A 21,615-nucleotide genomic window follows, 5' to 3' on the forward strand; every position below is an offset into this window, starting at 1 on the left:
TGTTACATATACTGTAAATGTGTACATGGTAATTGGGATTTGTTATATATTGTATATATTATATACACATATAATCCATCCATCCATCCATTTTCTACCGCTTATTATTATACCAGTATTTATTATATACTGTATATACAATGTGTAAATATTACATATATGTTATATTTTATATTGCTATTATTGTACATGTTTAGTCTACTTTATACCTGCATTATCCTTTCCAGCCTTACCCTTTCCATCCTTTGAAACTGAGCTACTGTGTGGAACAATTTCCCTTGTGGATCAATAAAGTTTGTTTAAGTCTCACCTCTTCATGGATGTGGATTGTGACAAATAGGGCCCATTGCTGCGTTTTTAATGGGACGTTTCCACCAATCCACAGTAATGTTCACATTGCATAACAGAGGTTTAAGGTTATTGAAGAAAGGTAAAAAAAATATATGATTAGTCTATTTGTTAGCAGCATCGGACAACGTTATGTTTAAGTTTCACTCATAGCACATAAATGTGGTGCGTTCAAAGACCTTACTTCAATGTCTTTTTAAAGTGCTAGTTTCAACCAAATTAAGTCAATGATTTGTTTAGTGCATGTAAACCTTGTGGGGCGGTGACTTTAAATTCAGGGGTGTGACGTAACATTATCAAGGTAATGAGAAGGGACCTTTATTTTGAAGGCGAGTTGCTCCCTCCTGTAGTTTCCGGTAGTCTCCGCACGGCAGATTGACGCTCACTAGTTTACACAGGAGACATATTTACGTGTTTCAGCGCGCCTGTTTGTTGTTTTTTTCCCACAAAGTGCCTTGGAAACATTGTCTGTAAGTCCTTTGTCTGTTTTATGAGTGTCATGTCGACGTGTAAATGTAGAAATAGTACTGTGCGACGTTAGCTTGCTCTCCTGTTTAGCTTGCTGCTAATTAGCATGTAGCTTCTCTGCTAGCTAGCTCACTATTCTAAGGGAGTGTCTCTCCTTCTCAGTAATTTTGTATATAATGTATCTTATCCTGCGTTGTTTGCAACCATTCCATATGTAAAAATTATTAATGTGTAGTTTTTGAATGTTACATGGGCTATGTACGGCTATTTACATCAGTTTATGAGCACCGTTTACATGCTATTGTATGTGCTGTGTTTGTATTAGTGTTATCCTGATACCAATATTTTGGTACTGGTACTGGTACCAAAATGTATTTCAGTACTTTTGTAAATTAAGGGGACCACAAAATAGGGCATTATTGGCTTTATTTTAACAAAAAAATGCTACGGTACCGTATTTTCCGCACTATAAGGCGCACCGGATTATTAGCCGCACCTTCAATGAATGGCATATTTCATAACTTTGTCCACCAATAAGCCGCCCCGGACTATAAGCCGCGCCGGACTATAAGCCGCGCCTACGCTGCGCTAAAGGGAATGTCAAAAAAACAGTCAGATAGGTCAGTCAAACTTTAATAATATATTAAAAACCAGCGTTCTAACAACTCTGTCCCAAAATGTACGCAAATGTGCAATCACAAACATAGTAAAATTCAAAATAGTGCAGAGCAATAGCAACATAATGTTGCTCGAACGTTAATGTCACAACACACAAAATAAACATAACGCTCACTTTCTGAAGTTATTCTTCATTCATAAATCCCTCGAATTTTTCTCCTTCGGTGTCCGAATTGAAAAGTTGGGCGAATGTCGTCCGGCGCTGCCTCCCTGTCTTAGTGAAGGTGTGTTCGCCTTCGGTCATCCATTGTTCCCACGCAGTTAGCAGTCTAGCTTTGAATGCCCTGTTGACACCAATATCTAGCGGCTGGAGGTCTTTTGTCAATCCACCCGGAATGACGGCGAGTATTGAATTAAGCGCGTAAGCGTGTCTCTTAATGTGATGTTATGAGCTAGCAAATATAACAACTACACTACCCAGCATGCAACGATAGTTACGAGCATGCGCGGTAGCCCTGAGAAGCGTTGTTGTATGCTGGGAGTTAGAATGTGGTTATGAGCACGCTGTGAGTAAACGTTGAGAACTCAGTTAACACGCCTCGTCTGCATTATTTATAATTAGACAGACAACACACTTAATAGGAGCCATTTTGGGGTCTTTACATAAACACACAAATGGAAATGAAACGTCACATATCCCAGCATGCACCGCGTGCTTCTTCTTCTTCCGGGGCGGGTGGTTGCTTACAGTAGAAGAAGAAGCGCTTCCTGTTCTATGGGGGCGGGTGCTTACCTTGGCGGTTGCTTGCGTAGAAGAAGAAGCGCTTCCTGTTCTACCGGGAAAAAAGATGGCGGCTGTTTACCGAAGTTGCGAGATCGAAACTTTATGAAAATGAATCGTAATATTAATCCATATATAAAGCGCACCGGGTTAAAAGCCGCACTGTCAGCTTTTGAGTAAATTTGTGGTTTTTAGGTGCGGCTAATAGTGCGGAAAATACGGTACATGAAACATGTGTTTCTTATTGCAAGTTTGTCCTTAAATAAAATAGTGAACATACAAGACAACTTGTCTTTTAGTAGTAAGTAAACAAACATAGGCTCCTAATTTAGCTGCTGACATACAGTAACATATTGTGTCATTTATCATTCTATTATTCTGTCAAAAATAGTAAGGACAAGTGGTAGAAAATGAATTATTAATCTACTTGTTCATTTACTGTTAATATCTGCTTATTTTCCGTTTCAACATGTTCTATCTACACTTCTGTTAAAATTTAATAATCACTTATTCTTCTAAGGTTTGGATACTCAACATTAATTTTGGATGATACCACAAATTTAGGTATCAATCTGATACCAAGTAGTTACAGGATCATACTTTTGGCCATATTCAAAGTCATCATGTGTCCAGGGACATATTTCCTGAGTTTATAAACATAATATAAAAAAAAAAAAAACGAAATAAGATTTTGTGATGCTAAAAAATGTTGATGTAATCATAGTAGTATCGACTAGATACGCTATTGTGATGATTACAGTGACTGTTAGGTGTAGATTCACCGATGGCGTTTGTTTATATCATAGCGTCCTGGAAGAGTTGGTGCTGCAGGGAATTCTGGGAATTTGTTCCGTAGTGTTTATGTTGTGTTGCGGTGCAAATATTCTCCCAAAATGTGATTGTCATTGTTGTTTAGTGTGGTTTCACTTTATGGCACATATTTATGACAGTGTTGGCGTTGTTCATACCGCCACCCTCAGCGTGACATGTATGGCTGTTGACTAAATATGGTCGTCATTCACGTGTGTGTAGTGCGTTTAAAATCAAGATGGTCGTCTTAATAATTGCTGATCAGATGTTGTAAAATCTTGATTTGACTTTGGTAACTATAAAACAGCTGTAGTGCATTCAATATTACGAGTCCGGGGCGCTGCGGTGTGTAGTGAAGCATGTATAGCTATCACTCGTCCTACAGGAATGGTACTTGGAATAAATGTACACCATTAGTCGCCATGGAGACAAGGATTTGTGATTTAGAAGTAGTTACAACACTGCTGACTGTGGATGACGACGGGCGGTGGACCAGTACTTTTTAGAGGCAGTATAGTACCGAATATGATCCATTAGTATCACGGTACTATATCAATACCGGTATACCGTACAACCCAAGTTTGTATGTGTGAAAAGATGTTATGCAGCAAACATTTATGGAAATGTATTTACTTAGTAGTGTTTATTTGACATATATTTTTGTGTCTCTTTATACAGTTTCACAAAAGAAAAGAGAAGAAAATGAAAACGAAACAAAAACAAGGAAAAGAGAAAACAAAGAGAGAAATGACCAATTAGACAAGAGGAAAGGAAAAGTGCATTCTCTGTGACGAAAAACACTAAAGCTTCTTAAAGATAAAAGGCCTGGACCCTTTCTTCCTTTTCCTTGGGATCTTCATGTGAACTATCTGTCAACTTGTTTATGTCACGGACACAGACACGTAGGACATAATAAGGGGTTTAATAATAATTAAGTAATATTAAAGACATAAATAGGGCCACAAACAAAATCTTTTTTCGGGCCACACACTTGATTTTTCACTTACTGCAAATTCTGGGCTACAGAGTGCACCGGTATTTAAGCCGCAACCACCTAATTTTAGAATAAATACATATTTTTGCATATATTAGCCTCACTGGACTATTAGCCGCAGATATCTATCGGTAAAACATATTTTGTAAATGTTTGTTTACATACCTTAAGTCAGGGGTAGGGAACCTATGGCTCTTGAGCCAGATGCGGCTCTTTTGATGACTGCATCTGGCTCTGATAAATCTTAGCTGACATTGCTTAACACAAATAGTAATGAATAATTCCGCTGGTAACCACAGTGTTAAAAATAACGTTTAAAATATAAAACATTCTCATGCATTTTAATCCATCCATCCATTTCTACCGCACCTGTTCAAGAAGTCGCATTGATGGTAAGAAGTATTTTATTTATTATTGGTTAGCTTCAGAATAACAATGTTATTAAAAAGAATGAGAGACGTATTATACTCTAAAAATGTTGGTCTTACTTAAAAATGCACACATTTAGTTGTATTCAGTGTTAAAAAGTATTATATGGTTCTCACGGAAATACAAAATATTTGGCTTTCATGGCTCTCTCAGCCCAAAAGGTTCCCGAAACCTGCCTTAAGTGTTTCCAAACGGTGCCTGTCACACCACAGCAAAACGGCTGATCAAACAAAACAGAAGTCATCGTCATGGACCCACTAGCTGTGGAAGCTAGCTTTCCAATTAGCTAAACAGTCTCAATAAGTCCACGGTGATTTTACCAAACTGAAACAATACAAAAAGAATGCCACTGTAAGTTAGTATTACTAACACAGACACTTGTAAACGTGTTAGCATATTCGCTAATGCTAACGACGCTAGCTTGGGGTCCTGGCTGGTTCAGCAATATGATTGCGTAGTGGTTTAGTGTTGCCATGGCAATGTTTTTTAAGCTCTTGCCCTCCGTATATGCTGAAATGTACACAAAGATACTGACAGTGATATTGTTGAGTGAGCTGTATTCTTGCATGCATCTTGAAATTGAAGCTTAAAATTAGACATTTGGAACAGGTGGGTCCAAAAATGTTCCCATGAGAATGTGTACATACAAATCCAAGGATGCGGGGTACCACTTTGATGCATTTTATGCCAATCCAATGAAAGTCAATATATGCTGAGCAATCTGAACAAACACTCACATCTTAGCTTTGTATTATAGTTCACAAAGCAAATGAGTGTAATAGCTTTTTTAATTAATATTTTTCCTTTTTTTTTTTTTATAAAAAAAAAGTGAAATAAAAAAAATTGTACGATATCTTATTTTATAATCTATAATTGTGACAGAATTGCGCGTGTCAGTAAAAAAAAAAGAAAAAAGAAAAGTCAAACTGTGGGCTGGAAATGAAAACTTGCAACGTACGCAATTTACTATATTTTATTTTTGTTAAAAAAGTGGGGGGTCGCTAGAGCCTATTTCAGCTGCATTCGGGCGGAAGGCGGGGTACACACTGGACAAGACGCCACCTCATCACAGGGCCAACACAGATAGACAGACAACATTCACACTCACATTCACACACTAGGGCCAATTTTTTTTAGTGTTGCCAATTATTGTTAATAAATACTTAGTGGAAGTCTGTGCCCAACTGAGTGACACATATTTGCCTAATTAAAATAAGCGCATAAGACTGCTATACGCATAAAAAAAATGAGTTTACAAATCGTATATAACACTATTACACTATCTGGGCCGAAGCGGTTGGCCGGGGTCCTGACTCTGGATGAAAAGAGAACAGTAGCTAATGTTAGCGCTAATGTTAGCATTAGTGTTAGTATTTGTAATGGAGATAGATGGATCGCGCGGCAGGCGGCTTTCGTCTGTCCACATCCAGAGACAGGTGGCGATGTCACACACGCGGCGTCGTGTTACCCTGGCGGGCCGCGATGTGCGTCACGCAAAATACGCAACACAATCAAGACTGCAGGCGTGCACATTTTTGTTATTATTATTACGTTATGGCAGAACTCGACATATGTTATTCACCAATATCAGCAGGACACGCTTGTCATTATACAGTCAGCAGCACTGGTCCTTTTTTTGTCATGCTAAAATATGGAAGGGGGAAGTTTGCTTTAGCGCCGTGGGGGAAGCTAAGCTCTGCCACCTGTTCACCAGATCCACAGGCTTTACTGAATATTCCTATAAAATCTAAAAAAAAAAAAAGACAGAAAAAAAAAAGGAAAACAAAGCACTTCCTGGTGGCTTGTGGCCCAGGATCTGAAGACCTGGACTATTTTTAGCTTCTGACTTCAAGCTTCAAGGCCTCGTCTTTTTTAACCTCAAAGCTGGCGGAACCACCACATGTTGCCACGGTAATAAAAAACAGAATACATACATGCAAGCAACATGGAGGACGTGACTGATGACTCTATATTTTACTACAAGATGATGGACTCGTCCTTTGTCACTTCACGCTTTGAATTCTGCGGTTGTGGTTTTTCAAAATATATTTGTTTAAAAAAACAGGTTCTTTGCCGTTTTGCATATATATGGACTATTATTAGTCAAAAATGTGCATATTCAATAAACTTTTACGTGTTTTTTTGGCTTAAATTCAGCATTTTCCAAGCATTTAAAAGGCTAAATAACTTAAATTAATTAAGTTACTGTGGCGATCATCATTGTTCATTTTTGATCATGTCTGCAAAGGAACAAAGGTGTTGTTCATACTGAAGATGTATACAGTACAGGCCAAACGTTTGGACACACCTTCTCATTCAATGTGTTTTTTTTTTTTTACTTTCATGACTATTTACATTGTGGATTGTCACTGAAGGCATCAAAACTATGAATGAACACATGTGGAGTTATGTACTTAACAAAAAAGGTGAAATAACTGAAAACATGTTTTATATTCTCGTTTCTTCAAAATAGCCACCCTTGGCTCTGATTACTGTTTTGCACACTCTTGGCATTCTCTCGATGAGCTTCAAGACATAGTCACCTGAAATGGTTTTCACTTCCCAGGTGTCGTAGTTTTGATGCCTTCAGTGACAATCTAAAAAAAAAGGTAAATAATGCAACAAATGTCACAAACCCAAACAATGACAAATATTTTGCCACTTAGTTGAATACTTTTATTGCAAATGTGTCAGTTTTCTACTAATCATCTGAGTTATTTTCTGTACGACATGCTTTTAAATTCATGTAAAAAACAATTCATAGATTGTATATATTAGCTTTCTATTTGCAGCTGACCTTGTGATGAACACAGTTGGATGCATTGTAGTTGTCTACCACAATGCATTTTTTTCTCCAATAAAGAGCAAACAAACAAAAAGATGATCATAATGTCAAAAATGTGTAATGCATTATACTAAAAAAAATGTTAGAATTTTGTTCTATAATGATCATAATTAAAGCAATTTATCTAATTGTTATACGTAAAATGGTCACTATTGTAATGGTTATTTTTAATAATATTATATTTTGTTATTAATGGTAGTATGTAATGTGTAATAGTAGTATTATGATTAATATTTTTTATTAGGAATAGTACCTACGTGTTTTTTAAATGATTATTATTAATTAGATATTTTATTATTCAATATATTATTTTTTTTAGTATTTCTTATTTGTAGTATCATTGTGTAATTGTTGTAACTTGCATTTTTTTTTTAGCTGAATACATGTTGAATATTAATAGTATTTTAAAGTGTTTTTCTCTATTTGTAGAGTTGGTGTTGTATTAAGTGTTACAGTATTATTATCAAGTATTGTTAATTTGCCAGGGAAATTGGTTGCATGTTGAACTCCATGCTCAGCGTGTTGTTCTCCACTGCCCCCCCCTCCCTCTTGTAATTACAGCGTGTTTTCTTTTGGCAACACGCATCCTGGAATTAGCAAATGAATGTTTTAACCTCGGTGAACCTCGGCAGCGTTTTAACGCACGCTCTCCGTGACATCACATGGCTGCTGCAGCTGCTAATGACCTTTAGCTGTGCTGGCAGCTTTTTAAGTGTGATCACTTGAGTGTATGTTTAAAACATGTTTGCCTCAGGAGATTACAGTAACGATGGCAATTAGCCCTATCTCATTAGCTAGTGAAACTCTAGCTAGGCACACAAATTAAGGACCTTCTCTAATCTGACAGTCCTGGAAGTCGAGAGTGTGTGTGGCTGCAACCTTAATTGCCGTCTAAAAAAACATACCTTATCTGCTGATACACACACTTTACTTCTATTATAGTAGTTGATGGTGTAGAAATGTGAAAACCTCTTTTAAAAGTTACAACTTTCGTCACTGTTTCCTTCCAGGACTTTGGCGGAGTTTATTGTTATGTTTGAATGAAGGTCTCTGCATCCATTTGACCACGCCCTCACTTTATGACATCGTCAATGAAACAGGTTAGTATTGAACTCAAGGCACACATTAAGTCCATTTTAAAAACAATCCCAACTGACACAATGCAAATGGAAATAATCTCTTCCAAGGTTATCATGAACACTTTATAAAATATAAACTTTATACAAAGTCATATTGAGTAATACATACAGTACAAGCTTTGCTTGTTTATAGAAAAACTGTATTTAAAAAATAAATATATATATAATATATGTGTGTGTCTATATATATGCGTGTGTGTATATGTGTATAAATACAGTATGTTTGTGCATATATATATATATATATATATATATATATATATATATATATATATATGTCTTAATAAGGTTATCCAAAAAATAGTGCTCGATACCGTAGTAGAGCGCAATATATGTATGTGTGGGGAAAAAAATCACAAGACTATTTCATCTCTACAGGCCTGTTTCATGAGGGGGGTACCCTCAATTGTCAGGAGATTTTAATGGGAGCATTCGCATACCATGGTTTATATAGGGCACGGAGTGGGTGGGTACAGGCTGGCCTAGGGGCGTGGTGATTGGTTCATGTGTTACCTAGGAGGTGTTTCCGTCTATGGCGGCATGTTGTTACAATTTCGCTGCGCTTGTTGAGGGATGACAGGTCTGGACGGTAGATAATAAACAGTTTCTCTTTCAAGCATAGGTTGCATCTTTTATTACCACTATTGTAAGGTGTGCTGGATGCAAGAATTTGCCATGTTATTGAATATTCAACATTATTGTCTTTGAGGTCCCAAATGTGTTTGCTGAGTTCTGTGGTATTTCGCAGGTTTTTGTTCCTGAAAGAAGCCTTGTGGTTGTTCCATCTGGTTTTGAATTCACCCTCGGTTAATCCTACATATGTGTCGGATGTGTTAATGTCCTTGCGTATTACCTTAGATTGGTAGACAACTGATGTTTGTAAGCATCCCCCGTTGAGGGGGCAATCAGGTTTCTTTCGACAGTTACATGCTTTGTTGGTTTTGGAGTTGTTCTGACTGGGGGTCGACGGCTCATTTGCAATTGTTTTGTTGTGGTTTGAGATGATTTGTCGTATATTGTTCATGCAGCTGTAGCTCAGTTTGATGTTGTTCTTGTTGAATACTTTTCTTAGGTTGTTGTCTTTGGGAAAGTGTTTGTCAATCAGGTTGAGGAATTTGTGTCCAATGTTCGTTGAGACGTTTTTGCTGTATGGGGGGTTGTACCAGATGATGCCGTTTCGTTTTCTGTTCTTTTTTGGCTGGTTTCCTGGCGTGGGTTCATAGGTGAGGGTGAAATTGTATCCACTTTCATCAAGGGCTTTTTGGTACGGGGGGGTTGCTTGGTCAAATTCAGCTTTGCTAGATGACAGCATCGATAGCCTTTTATTGATTCCGGTAGGTATTCTTTTCGTGGTGGTGGGTGGATGGTTGCTGTCATGGTGCACGTATTGGAGTGTTGTGTTGGGTTTCGTGAATGGTTGGTAGCTGTTATTTCTCAGGTTGAAAGTGACGTCAAGAAAGTTGACGGTTTGCTTGTTGGCTTCAATCGTGATCCGTAGGCCGTTCTCTTTGAAAATTTGGCATATGCGCTTCTTGGTATTCTCGCTGCTCCTTGGCGAGGCGCGACACACTGCCAGTCCGTCATCACGGTAAATACCAAGGTTCAGATTGAGGCTGGCGAGCTGTGAGAGGAGGAAACTCCCAACGAGTTCACACGTTTCTGCTCCGTCAAAACTTCCCATAGTGACGTCAAATGTTGCATTGTTCTTTTTTTGCCATGGTGTACTGTTGTGGATGAGAATTGAGTTTTTTGCGTGGATGATGATGTTTCTTTCGTTGCCTGTGATTGAGTCGTAGTCTGAGGCGAAGTCTAGTGCTTGAGTCAGTAGGTCTTGCGTGATGGAAGGGTAAAATTCCTCGATATCAAAGGAGATAAAGTTGTGCTGTTGTTTGTCTTGGATGTTGTTGAACCATTTGATTACTGCTGCTGTATTTCTCCATTGGTTGAGTGGTGTTTTGTCCTTGATTTTTGTGTTGACTCTGTCCAGGATTATTTTGCTGATTTTTCCTATTTCAGATTTAGTTGGGTTTATTAGTCGGCATGTTGGGTTATTTGCGAAGTTGGGTTTGTGATCCTTCAATGTGATGAAGGCTTCCTTGTTGGCTGTGGCGTCCACCCTGTCCTCAATGTCCAGTTCAGCCGCGATCCTTTTATTTTCCAGGTGGATGTTCTGTAAGGTATTGGGTTGCGCTTTTTTGTATGATTTGGTGATGCTTCTGTCCAGTAAGGTGTGGTGTTCTGGTATGTCCATTCTGTAGAAGTTTGTGGTTTTATCGGCAGCTATGATGAGGTTGTTTACTTTGTAGAAGTTTGTGGTTTTATCGGCAGCTAAGAAAAGTATTCAACAAGAACAACATCAAACTGAGCTACAGCTGCATGAACAATATACGACAAATCATCTCAAACCACAACAAAACAATTGCAAATGAGCCGTCGACCCCCAGTCAGAACAACTCCAAAACCAACAAAGCATGTAACTGTCGAAAGAAACCTGATTGCCCTGATAGACGGAAACACCTCCTAGGTAACACATGAACCAATCACCACGCCCCTAGGCCAGCCTGTACCCACCCACTCCGTGCCCTATATAAACCATGGTATGCGAATGCTCCCATTAAAATCTCCTGACGATTGAGGGTACCCCCCTCATGAAACAGGCCTGTAGAGATGAAATAGTCTTGTGATTTTTTTTCCCCACACATACATATATATATATATATATATATATATATATATATATATATATTAGGGCTGGGCGATATATCGATAAACTCGATATATCGCCCAGAACATTACTATATGGTGATATTCGAGTATACGTTCTCACGCAGTTGTTTTTAGCTGCGGGCATTACACTACAGCCGTTTCTCACTCTTTGTTGTCTCTCCTTCTCACAGAGACATAAAACAAGCGCACCTTCTTACATACGTCACATACGTATACGCCCTCGCGGAGCAGAGAGGTAGCGGCATGGGTAACGTTAGCTGTGGTGCGAGTGGTAATACGAGAGAAAGAAGGTGCGAATCTGTTAACAAATGAAGGAAGAATTAATTCCCAAGAAAAACAGCAGGGGGTCCATTGTCTGGCGGTGGTTTGGCTTCAAGTGGGAATATGTCGAACAGACAACCGTAATATGTCAAGTGTGGGGCAAAAGTGTTGCTACAAAAAGTAGCATTACTGCTAATATGTAGCATCATTTGAAAAGTCACCCGCTAGAGAATGAAGAGTGTTTGAAACTCTGCATGTCAACATCTTTGTTTGGTGTCACACCAACAAAATACCGAGGCAAACATTTCCACATCAACACCGTATGAAAAAAATAGTGAACAGAATGAGACAACGTCCGCAGTAACCTACCACATAGCGATTTTTATTTCCTATTATGCAGCTTATTTTTATTTGACAGATTATTGAAATATCTTGTGTGACATCATGCACAAAAGTGCACTTTATTTGTTTTAAACTATTGTAGTGGCGTTCTGTACAGTAAGTACACTTTAATTTAGTGTTGTTTTGATATGCCATCTTAGTGACATCATGCACAAAAGTGCACTAATAGCTTGTTTTAAAATCTCTCTGACAATCTTGCACTTTCTGTTTTGAAATGACATGAATGTTTGTGCCACTGCTTAATAAATGTTTAATAAATACAGTATTGGTCAATTGACTTAGTTGCGATTTCACTCTCTGCATGAAAGTTTAAAATGAGCATATATTAATGCAGTATGAACAAGAATGTTTTAATGTAGACACATAGAATCATCATACTGGTGTGATTATATGCATTCAAGGCAAAGGCAAAATATCGAGATTTATATCGTGTATCGCGATATGGCCTAAACATATCGAGATATTAAACAAAGGCCATATAGCCCAGCCCTAGAAGGAATAGATAGATGGATAGAACTTTATTGATTCCTTCAGGAGAGTTCCCTCAGGAAAATTAAAAGAAGTGATGGCTACAGAAATATACTATAGAGAGAGGATTACAATAACATAAACAAAACCAGACATGACCGGCAGTGACAGATCATAACGCATCCTCTCTTTTGAAGATGTGCTCATTATTTTCGACCTTTTATTTTCAAGTCTGATAAAGCAAAATTATTCTGTGACAGCGGCCTATGGACTTCATGCATCACACTTTTTAAATGTTAACAGTTCTACAAGTGTAAAAAATTAAGTAATTAGTGTAAAAGTAAAATCAAATAAAAACACTCACACTTTGAAGATGTATGACAGAAGCTTGCGTTTAAGGAAGTGGTGTAAGGCGGTCTCCTTCATGCATTATGCATTATTATGTATCATAACTGTAATAACGAATGACAAAGGCGTAATGTCGCAAATACACCTTTATGCAAGTCTCTTTTTAAACTTTTGAACTGTCAGGCAGGTGTAAAAAGACGTTAACCAGTGTGAAACATAAAACAGTCTACGTTAACTTTGATAGCAAGCAATGATTTTGTGGTGATGGTTGGAGCTTTGAAGGTTCCACTTTTTAGTGTTAATCCTTTGATGCTTCCTCACATTTTGCTAAAACTCTCGTGTTGGATCTCATTTGATTGTGAGGATGTGGCGGATGACGCTTACTTCATATCCAATCATTTCCCTACACTTATGAAGTTGAACCCTGCACTTCTACTCCCATGCTTGGTCTCATTAGGTCAGGATTAACAGGGGATTACTGTCGTTGAAGGCTACGGCTCGGTAGCACCAATATATCCAAGATAGAGATGCTTCATAATTTCACTTTCAATGCCGTGAAAGTTGCGCCGCAGTCTTGGCAGATAATCAATGGAAATAACTGTAGTACTATTATGGTAGATAACCAAAAAAGACTAACAAATAGCTACACTTAAACTACACACTGTTTTCAGAGAAGTGGTTGTATAAGTTATGTTATCCACAAAATATGAAAAAAAAACTATTAAATGATATTTAAACAAACATATTTTTAAAGCAGAATCAATCAAGGAAATTTCGTCGGATTTTAAAAAGAATCCAAGGGAAAAGTTAAATTGTAGTTGCTCACTATTTTCAGAGGATTTAGCAGATAACACGGGGCAAAACACGTTTATTTATCGAGCACAATTCGTACACAAGGGCAATTAAAAGTGCTTTACACAGAATAGAAAAGGCAAAAATAGAATAAAAATAAAATAATCAGAAAAATTATAACATCATGAAATAAAATGATCATAAAACTATCATAATTCAAATTAAAATCAAAGAGTATTGATATCAATCAATCAATCAATCAATCAATGTTTATTTATATAGCCCTAAATCACAAGTGTCTCAAAGGGCTGCACAAGCCACAACGACATCCTCGGTACAAAGCCCACATAAGGGCAAGGAAAAACTCACCCCAGTGGGACGTCGATGTGAATGACTATGAGAAACCTTGGAGAGGACCGCATATGTGGGTAACCCCCCCCCCCCTTTAGGGGAGACCGAATGCAATGGATGTCGAGTGGGTCTGACATAATATTGTGAGAGTCCAGTCCATAGTGGATCCAACATAAAATACTTGCATTTGTCATATGCACAATTAAATACCAATTTAAAATATTATGATACTGTTATCCAGAAAATGCTAAAAAATGCAATTAAAGTAATATTTAAAAAATATCCATCCATCCATTTTCTACCGCTTATTCCCTTCGGGGTCGCGGGGGGCGCTGGAGCCTATCTCAGCTACAGTATGTATTTTTATTCTTAGTCAATGAAGGAATATCTGCCAGATTACTATTTAAAAAAAAAAAGGAAAACTTAAGTCACACTTTTTTTTTAAAATATACAGATAAAATTGTAATATTCAAATATTCTCCAGGAAATATCAAAACATACTATCAAATAATATCAAAACTAGAGCTGTCAAAAACGACGACTTAACTCATATGATTAATCACAAAAATGATAGCTTAATCATATCCATATCCAAATTAATCACACAATTTACTTTGAGCGTACATGCGCCTTTACCTTGACCATTTATTTGAAAGGCTGAGCGATGTTATACTGTCAGTGATCATGTCAATGCATATGTCAGTGCAAAGATGTGTGAGGAGACTCCAACTACTGTGCTAGCTGGCAAATTTCACTTTAAAATACACCCTGACTGTGCTTCAGCTGAAATGTTTACTATGTTTTGAATACATAAATATGGTATATGCAAGTAAAACCATTAAAAATTCTCCTGTCTGACATTAAAATTGTGTACACATATCATAGTCTTTTTTTAGGTTAATTTAAATTACACAAACAAGTAATAACCTGTGATCAATCATGATTAATCCAAATTAAAAAGTGTGATTAATCTGATTAAAACTTTTAATAATTTGACAGCACTAAATAAAACATGTTTTAGTCAAAGTCAATCAAGGACATTCTGCCAGATTACCAAAAAAGACAAAGAAAAAGTAAGTCACACGCCATTTTTAGGGAGTTAACTTATAATATTAAAACATTTTTCAGAAAGTGTGAAAAATACTATTAAATATATTTTAAAAGGTTTTAAATCATGGGATGTCGTGAGTTTATGAAGCCCTTCGAGGCACTTGTGATTAAGAGATCAGATGATAAAAATGATTGATTGATTAAAAACTATATTTTAGTCATAGTCAAGGACATTTTATCATTGCATTAATAAGCCAAAAAAAAGCTAAAAGCTTTTTAAGTCATAGTAAACCAAGAAAATTCCATCATATTTAAAAAAAAAAAAAAAAGATGAACTAAAGTCGCACATTATTTTCAGAGAGCTTAGCAGATAACTTACAATATCAAAATATTCTCACAAATATGTGAATAAAATACTCATAATTTTTAAAATATATTTTAGCCATAGTCAATGGAATTTCATCACTACATTAAAAATGCCAAAGAAAAAGCCGTACTGAAGTCCCACACTATTTTAGGAGAAGTGGGCATATAACTTATATTTTAATAATATTCGCCATAAAATATGGGGAAAAAAAATAATATACCGTATTTTCCGCACCATAAGGCGCCCTGGGTTATAAGCCGCGCCTTCAATGAACGGCATATTTCAAAACTTTGTCCACCTATAAGCCGCCCCGTGTTATAAGCCGCATCTAACTGCGCTAAAGGAATGTCAAAAAAACAGTCAGATAGGTCAGTCAAACTTTAATAATATATTAAAAACCAGCGTGATGTGGGCGCGCATGGAGTCGTATATCAACATGGACGGAGCTGCGTGAAAAAAGCCACCCGGCCTCTTCGCGTAAACTTACCTTAACCACTCGCTCATCTTTTCTTCATCCATCCATCCCTTCGAGTTAGCTTTTATGATGACGCCGGCTGGAAAGGTCTCTTTTGGCAAGGTCTTTCTTTTGAATATCACCATGGGTGGAAGTTTCTGGCCATTAGCATGGCAAGCTAGAACCACAGTGAAGGATGACTTCTCATTCCCTGTGGTGCGAATATTCACCGTACGTGCTCCCGTTGTATCCACAGTGCGGTTCACAGGAATATCAAAAGTCAGTGGAACCTCGTCCATGTTGATAATGTTCTCTGGCCGGATCTTTTTTTCAGCTATCTTGTTTTTACAATATGCACGGAAAGTAGCCAGCTTTTCTTGAAAGTCTTTAGGCAGTTGCTGTGAAATAGTAGTCCGTGTGCGGATGGAGAGATTGCGTCTTTTCATGAACCGGAAACCTGTCGCTTAGTAGGAGCCATTTTGTGGTCTTTACAGATGTAAACACACAAAGGAAATGAAACGTAATATCCGCGCGCTTCTTCTTCTTCGGGTGGTTGCTTACAGTAGAAGAAGAAGCGCTTCCTGTTCTATGGGGGCGGGTGCTTACCTTGGCGGTTGCTTGCGTAGAAGAAGAAGCACTTCCTCTTCTACGGGGAAAAAAGATGGCGGCTGTTTACCGTAGTTGCGAGACCTAAACTTTATGAAAATGAATCTTAATATTAATCCATATATAAAGCGCACCGGGTTATAAGCCGCACTGTCATCTTTTGAGTAAATTTGTGGTTTTTAGGTGCGGCTAATAGTGCGGAAAATACGGTAGAACTATTTTCAGAAAGTCAAATCAATCAAGAAAATTATGTCTGATTACAAAACAAGACAACGAAAAAGCTAAACTGAAGTCACATACTATATTCAGAGAGGTGAATGGATATTTATATTATAATATCAAGAAAATGTGAAAAAAAACGATTAAATAATATTAAAAATGTTAAATATATATTATTTTAGTATTAGTCAACCAAGGAAATATTGTAAAAAAAGACAAAAGAACTGAACTGAAGTTACACACAGCTTGTAATGTTATAATATATAATACTAAAATCTATATTACAGGCATGGTCAGATTACAACACTGTTTTTAAAGTAAAATTTAAATAACATTATCCAGAATATACGAAAACAAAGACGATAAAATAATATTTAAGCATGTTTTTAGTCAGTCAATCAAGTACATTTTGCCATATTAGAAGAAAAAGCCAAAGAAAAAGTTCAGATGAAGTCAGCTGGGATAGGCTCCAGCGGTAAAAAATGGATGGATGGAAATCCTGCACTGTCTTCAGAGGGGTCGTGAGGGGTTTGGCCTTTTGTCGGATTCGGAATCATATTAGCATATTGCATGTGGGTTCAGAGGTCATAGGTTTCACGCCCTGTGTTGGACATGAACACACTCCATGACTTGCAGCAGCTCCACTGTCGTGTAATGCAGGTGTTGTCGTCGCAGCTCGTGTTGTTCTAGCGAGATCTGGCAGCGACCTTTGATGGATCACATTCGCACTTTGTCACCTCAAACCGGAGCGCGGTGTCGGAGACTAAATTGCCACCTATTTTCTATTTTGTATTTTTTTGTTTACCGCCGAAGTAGACATCAGAAGGCGAGCAGCGGGGATGACGGCGCCTGCCAAAGTGACACAAAAGTGAGTGGTAATGACTACATTGTTTCCCTCTCCAGCCCTTCTTCTCGAAGGCAGCAGGCGGGGGCGCCGTGGTAAGCTGCAGGCACACCGCAGTCGCTTGGAGAACTTAAGGAGTTGGCAAAGTTAAAAGAGGGCTTTTCTTCTCCCTGATCCTCTTGTGATGTTTGCTCCTTGGCTCGTCCTTTTTGGTTTGTTTGCGCGTCGCTGCGCACTTGTTACGTCGCAGGTGAAGTCATGTGACTGTGACAGCTTTTAGAAATGCACTTTTACGGCCCCCCCTCCACACACACACACACACACACACACACACACACCCTATCCAGACTCTTGTGGAACACAAAAGGTGTGAGGCTTCCTTCTAAGACATGATACATGATGACAGGAGAAGACCATCTTAAAACCTCCTGTTATAACTCCATTGACAATTCGGGGTGGGCGTTACTACAAATTTTTATATCTGCTCAATACCGAAGTAAACACAGGACCAGTGTTACCGATGCAAATGCAGTTTTTTCATTAGCCATATTTTTCTGAACAACCAGGTCCAACACCGCAATAAGTTCCATTTCCTGTTATATGATCATCGTCATCTCACTTGTCCTCTTTGACGTCATTGGTATTCTTTTGTGGTGGCCAAGGATCGGTGTAATATCCACATTTCAAATTGTTTTTGGAAACTGTGGACGTCGTGTCCTCCGGACCGAATAGGAAAAGAACCATCCGGATAGTTCTAGGCAACAAAGTTGAAAAGCCAGCATCTGTGATGGTATGGGGGTGTATTAGTGCCCAAGGCATGGTGTGGAGGTATTCTTCCCTCCGGGTTCCATGGACCACCAAGGACAGACATTACTTCGAGCAGTCTCGTGACTTTGTTTATTTTTCAATAAACCTCTGTGTCGTCGGGTCGCTTTTCAGGTCCTTTTCCCAACTGCTCACTCCGCGGTTTGCTTTTCAGCCTCACGCGTCGTCGTCGTCTTCGTCTCGCTCTCGGTCGCTTCCGCGCTGCATGTACTGCTGGCTCTCCAACTCCTTCTGCCTCGTTGTTCTCGGCTGCTGCCCTTTTACACACTGCCAGGTGATTATAGAATTGCGCCCAGGTGGGCGATCCACGCACCTGACGTCCATTTTGGAGCCGGTCCCGGCGCGCCCCGCCTCGCTGCCGGTCCGCCGGCCACGCCTCCTCGCCGCCATCTCGGAGTTGGCCCCGGCGCGCCCCGCCTCGCTGCAGGTCTGCCAGCCCCGCCTCCTCACACATGGGTAATTTACACATCTGTGAAGGCACCATTAATGCTGAAAGGTACATAAAGGTTTTCGAGCGACATATGTTGCCATCCAAGCAACGTTATCATGGACGCCCCTGCTTATTTCAGCAGGACGATGCCAAGTGACGTGCTACAACAGCGTGGCTTCATAGTAAAAGAGTGCGGGTACTAGACTTTCTCAGTTCGAACATTAAATATTGTTGTGATGTCAGCGAGGGAGAGAAGCACCAATTGTGCTAGCTCATCATTGGTATTCCATTGGGGTAACTGCAACTACGATGTGTTGCTAATGGTAGTTCATTTTAAATGTGTCACCATGCTGAATCTCTTCTGTATCTCCTGACAATTTGCGTACGTCCGCCACTGTAGTCCGTGCCGATTGCGTAGTCGATAAGCTTCTTCTTTTTCACTATATTCTTGTTATGGGGCATTCACCCTCTGCTGTTGCCATTTCTAATATAAAGTAGTGTAAAGTTCTAACTAGAGCTGAAACTTATTACTCGAGTTGTACGAGTAATTCGATTACAAAATATATTCGAGAAACTTTCGCTGCCTCGAGGCTTCGTACATTTTTTTTTATGGCATTTTGCCTCTTTAAGTAAACAGTAGTCAAAGCTCACGTTTCGCACGGACTGTTTAGGTATTGTACAGCGTGTTTACGTGACAGATAATGCGCCCCCTGTACTGCACAACACTGCTCTTTTAAATACGCTATAGTTTAGAATACTTTTTCGCAGACATAACTCGCAATGGCAGACGCCGCAGAGAGCAGTGGACAAGAGCCATAGCAAAACGAGGCAATTAAGAAGCGACGAAAGTGGTCTAAGGTGTGCGAACACTTCACACTAAAATCAAAGAAAAACACAGTAGTATGCAAACATTGCTGAGTGTTGCTCGCATAGCACAAGTTCGATGCTGCAGCACCTGTCGAGAAAGCATCCGATTGAGGGACGTCCAGAGGCGAGGTAAGTCATCTATTATCAAATGTAAACGCAAAAGCTGTGTTAGTAAAATAAATGTTATTCATTATGATAACCAGGATGTGTTCTCTCGCTCCCGCAAAGTCACCAAATGCCGCCAAAAAGGTGTTGAAAACTAACAATGCTATCCAAGCTGTCGTGTTCAATTAGCCTTTCATTAGTAACCCTGCGAAAGTAGTCGTGCAAAGTTATTCGGGTTATTCAAGTCATGCAACCACCTGCTACTTGGATAGCTTGCACATTGTTGGCAGGTTGAAAATGGCTCAGCGGATTAGACTTAGTCTTAGACTTAGACAAACGTTAATGATCCACAAGGGAAATTGTTCAACACAGTAGCTCAGTTACAATGATGGAAAGTGTATGGATGGAAAGGACAATGCAGGTATAAATAGACTAATATAGCAATAAAAAATCAAACATATATACGAATATATACATAATATGTGTACAGAATAATATATATACAGATATATTATATTATGTCTATAACATATATACAATATATACCAATGACCATGTACAATATTACAGTATATGTGACAGCAGCAGCATAAAATAGAGAGTAGATCCAGCAGGAAATAGAAAATAGACATTATAAACAAAGAGAGGTAGCTAACATGTCAGGTGTCATGTAATAGGCAGATGTCATCTATTGCTGTATGGCGAGTGATTATACAGCTGGATGGAGTGTGGAATGAAGGAGTTCTTGAATCGCACAGTGCGGGAAGGAAATTTGCGGGATTTTCGTGGAGAAACCAACGTTTAAACGGCACCGTATAATAATCATCAAAAACGCACGAGAGACAAGAACTTTGTTTATGCGGTCACACCACACAGCACATAGGGCTGTGAGTGCACTTGTTTTTATTAGCACACACAAATTGGCACAATAGACCACGGACGCATTTTAGCTGTGCGTGTCAGCCTTCAAAAATGAAAACAGGCGTTTAGGAAATAAAAGACAATTAGGCCAAACACAATAATTGAGGGGTCATCTGAACATGTATAATTAAACCTTGATTAAAGGGGAACATTATCACCAAACCTATGTAAGCGTCAATATATACCTTGATGTTGCAGAAAAAAGACCATATATTTTTTTAACCGATTTCCGAACTCTAAATGAGTGAATTTTGGCGAATTAAACGCCTTTCTAATATTCGCTCTCGGAGCGATGACGTCACAACGTGACGTCGCATCGGGAAGCAATCCGCCATTTTCTCAAACACCGAGTCAAATCAGCTCTGTTATTTTCCGTTTTTTCGACTGTTTTCCGTACATTGGAGACATCATGCCTCGTCGGTGTGTTGTCGGAGGGTGTAACAACACGAACAGGGACGGATTCAAGTTGCACCAGTGGCCCAAAGATGCGAAAGTGGCAAGAAATTGGACGTTTGTTCCGCACACTTTACCGACGAAAGCTATGCTACGACAGAGATGGCAAGAATGTGTGGATATCCTGCGACACTCAAAGCAGATGCATTTCCAACGATAAAGTCAAAGAAATCTGCCGCCAGACCCCCATTGAATCTGCCGGAGTGTGTGAGCAATTCAGGGACAAAGGACCTCGGTAGCACGGCAAGCAATGGCGGCAGTTTGTTCCCGCAGACGAGCGAGCTATACCCCCCTGGATGTCTTGGCTCACACCGTCCCGAAGATGATCAAGAGAAGAATATCGACCCTAGCTTCCCTGGCCTGCTGACATGAGGGTATGTCTACAGAATATATTAATTGATGAAAATTGGGCTGTCTGCACTCTCAAAGTGCATGTTGTTGCCAAATGTATTTCATATGTTGTAAACCTAGTTCATAGTTGTTAGTTTCCTTTTATGCCAATCAAACACATACCATTCATTGGTTAGAAGGCGATCGCCGAATTCGTCCTTGCTTTCTCCCGTGTCGCTGGCTGTCGTGTCGTTTTCGTCGGTTTCGCTTGCATATGGTTCAAACCGATATGGCTCAATAGCTTCAGTTTCTTCTTCAATTTCGTTTTCGCCACCTGCCTCCACACTACAACCATCCGTTTCA

At 38.9% G+C, this 21,615-nt stretch overlaps 1 long non-coding RNA gene across 2 annotated transcripts in view; it reads left to right on the plus strand.

Moving 5' to 3' along the window:
* The first annotated feature begins 703 nt into the window (after positions 1 to 703).
* LOC133608362 (uncharacterized) overlaps positions 704 to 21,615 on the plus strand; it is a 237,271-nt gene continuing 216,359 nt past the window's right edge. For both annotated transcript variants that reach the window (XR_012050496.1, XR_009815582.2), the window contains exons 1-2: positions 704 to 818; positions 8,304 to 8,393. This is a non-coding gene — a long non-coding RNA (uncharacterized lncRNA). The remainder of the gene's footprint in view (positions 819 to 8,303; positions 8,394 to 21,615) is intronic.

The sequence above is a fragment of the Nerophis lumbriciformis genome, linkage group LG06, assembly GCF_033978685.3.
Source record: "Nerophis lumbriciformis linkage group LG06, RoL_Nlum_v2.1, whole genome shotgun sequence".
Classification (NCBI taxonomy): Eukaryota; Metazoa; Chordata; class Actinopteri; order Syngnathiformes; family Syngnathidae; genus Nerophis; species Nerophis lumbriciformis.